Source organism: Tupaia chinensis, unplaced genomic scaffold (assembly GCF_000334495.1).
Source record: "Tupaia chinensis unplaced genomic scaffold, TupChi_1.0 Scaffold000636_1, whole genome shotgun sequence".
NCBI lineage: Eukaryota > Metazoa > Chordata > Mammalia > Scandentia > Tupaiidae > Tupaia > Tupaia belangeri.
The window spans coordinates 268,767-272,123 of NW_006160157.1; the positions used below are offsets into that span (position 1 = coordinate 268,767).

General features: G+C 36.4%; 1 protein-coding gene across 1 annotated transcript in view; it reads left to right on the forward strand.

The window, feature by feature from the left end:
- The window catches only part of SLC26A7 (solute carrier family 26 member 7), a 169,550-nt gene that overhangs the window by 133,335 nt on the left and 32,858 nt on the right, over positions 1 to 3,357 (forward strand). The window lies entirely within an intron of this gene.

The following is a 3,357-nucleotide window of genomic DNA, read 5'->3' on the forward strand; positions in this document are numbered from 1 at the left end:
ACTCTTTCCTCTCCAATATGGGTGAAGTACCCTCTGTATAGCTGTGATGGCTTTCACCGTATTGAAATGTCATGATCTATGAATGTCCTCTCCTTCAGGTCCTTTGCTCTGAGCAGCTCTGGGGGATTATATATGCTGGTGTCTACCTTCATAATATTCCTCTCAAGGCTCAATGTTACCGAGTGTACCAAGGTACAACGCTGGATGCCATGAGGAATGCAGAAATGAAAAGAGAACTACCTGTCCTCTCCACAGTCCGTACATTTGGGCCAGAAGCAGATTCAGAAATACTAACTTATTATGCATGGCATGATACATGATATGAAAGTAAAAGTACAAGCTTTATTCTGGGGAAAAACAAGTCAGGAACATTTAGTTTGGAGTCATTAGCATGAAAGACTCACAGCAGAGCTGAAATACGAACTGAGACTTGAAGAAACAGTATTTGGTAGGCAGGCCAAGCAGCCCAAATTAGCCAGGCTAAGGAGAATCATGACTTTTTGAAAAGTGATATATCATTATATGAAGTAGCTCATAGATACAAATAAACGGGAGAATGGAAACTTATTCAAGGAACTACTCAGCCTTATAATAAAGGCATTTCTAAGGAATTCATTCATCACAAAGGAGGATGCACGTACCGTATGGGAACGGGGATGATGATGTCAGGGAAGACTTACAGTAAGTTATTTCTAAGATGAGAATTAAAGAATAAATAGACATTACTGGAGGAAGGGAGCAAGAGAAGCACATATGTAAAGATATGAACATGAATGTGAGCATGTCTGGTTCTGAAAAATCAAAATATTCAGCATGGGTAGAACGTACATCGTAAAGATGGGAGTAATAACAGATGAAGTTGGAAAAGTTAAAACTGAGTTGGGTTGAGACCGGCAGCTCATGTCCTGCAAAGAAAAGATTAGATTTCATTCTAATGGCAGTGAGGTGTCACTGAAGGGTGAAACGGTCTAATATTTGTGTGTTAGGAAAGTCTTGAAGTAATTTGAGTAATATGGATCAAACTGATGAAGTGTACAACATTTAGGGCACTACTTTAGTAATTCAGGCATCTTCAAGTTTCTAGTAAGGAGCATCACTGGGAAAAGGTGATGTCATTCATTGAGCTATCATTTAAATGCATTTAGTGGTTATGTTTAGTTCTATAAAAAAAATATAGGTTGTCATTCCTGAGCTATTTATTTCATCATTGATTTTTATATGCCATCACAGAGTAGTTTTCCAAGAAGAGATTTTTTTTTTTAAATATTCCCTGGGCTATCTATCTATCTGCTTTCTTTTTACAATAGAAGGAAGTTTTTGACTGAATCTAAAATACTTTCTTCAGGACTTCAGATTTGGCATTATCTTTAGGCATTGATGGAAAGGTAGAGAAATTGCAGAGCATTATGATTTCTTTTGTTCCTTTACGTGAGTTTTTTCTTTCTTCCAAGTGGGTACTCAGTGAAGTTCTTGCCCACGAAATTTGGTAATATTAGCAGAATATGGATGTGGTTGAACACCCAGTATCAAATTCCTATGAGTGTGACATATCCTTTTGATTTCAGAATCAAGAGTTATTTACAATATTTTTCCATTTTATATCTCTTTGAATATTTTTTTCAAATATGTACATTTTCTCTTTTTAATGGATTATGTATTTGTTGATTTTACTTTGTCTTTCTCCATGTCTGTATGTTTTCCCATGATTATTTTTTCCTTCGTGTGTTATTTCTCTTGTACTATTCACTGTACCTCTGATTATGTATTTCTTATTCTTATTAACCTATTCATTAGTTTTAAATATAGCTTTTATCTCTGTATTGTTTTTATTTCCACTCAATTCATTTAAAAAAAGTTTACTTATTGGGGCTAGCAAGTAGCTTAATGGTTAAGGAACTAGATTCCCATGTGGCAGATCATGGTCCAAGCTGCCTAGACCTGGTGGCTTGAAACACACCAAGGATGTGTGTTTGTGTGTGTGTGTGTGTGTGTGTGTGTGCGCGCGCACACAAAATCCTGAAGGGAAAATGAAGGAAATGTGATTGGGAAGGAAGTTTTTGACTGAATCTAAAATACTTTCTTCAGGACTTCAGATTTGGCATTATCTTTAGGCATTGATGGAAAGGTAGAGAAATTGCAGAGCATTATGATTTCTTTTGTTCCTTTACGTGAGTTTTTTCTTTCTTCCAAGTGGGTACTCAGTGAAGTTCTTGCCCACGAAATTTGGTAATATTAGCAGAATATGGATGTGGTTGAACACCCAGTATCAAATTCCTATGAGTGTGACATATCCTTTTGATTTCAGAATCAAGAGTTATTTACAATATTTTTCCATTTTATATCTCTTTGAATATTTTTTTCAAATATGTACATTTTCTCTTTTTAATGGATTATGTATTTGTTGATTTTACTTTGTCTTTCTCCATGTCTGTATGTTTTCCCATGATTATTTTTTCCTTCGTGTGTTATTTCTCTTGTACTATTCACTGTACCTCTGATTATGTATTTCTTATTCTTATTAACCTATTCATTAGTTTTAAATATAGCTTTTATCTCTGTATTGTTTTTATTTCCACTCAATTCATTTAAAAAAAGTTTACTTATTGGGGCTAGCAAGTAGCTTAATGGTTAAGGAACTAGATTCCCATGTGGCAGATCATGGTCCAAGCTGCCTAGACCTGGTGGCTTGAAACACACCAAGGATGTGTGTTTGTGTGTGTGTGTGTGTGTGTGTGTGTGTGCGCGCGCACTCAAAATCCTGAAGGGAAAATGAAGGAAATGTGATTGGGCATTTGGCCATCCTATCTGGGGTGCCTTCTCATTTTTCCTCTCTGTCTCTCTCTGGTGAGTGCACATACCCTACGGCAAAAACAAACCAACAAAACAAACTTCTTAATCTGATGTAATCCCACTTGTCTATTCCTGGGATTATTATTCTGTTAAGTCATATTCTCCCTCCAGATAACAATGAGTACAAGATAAATATATCATAAAAATCCAGCAGAAGAAAAGTTAATAGACTCGGATGTAGAAATGTAAGCACTCACTGCATTTTAATAAAACGCATACAAATTTTTAAGAAAGAAAAGAAAACTAAAAAAAAAAATTTACTTCTTCTAGATGAGAGAGAGAAGAGAGAAAGGATGGAGAGAGGGTGAAGAAAGTGAGAGAGACGTGTGCCATGATCCACTCCAGCCTCAGCCATGGGTATGTACAGGGAGGGCTGAGGATGCAAATGAGGGACGTCTCCATAGCTTCAGCGTTGCAGAGCCCTGTGTTACTGCTGCACCGCTGCAGCTGGCCTCTATTTACAAATTCTTCCAGTTTGCTTTTCATTTCTTTCTGTTTCTTTCTCTT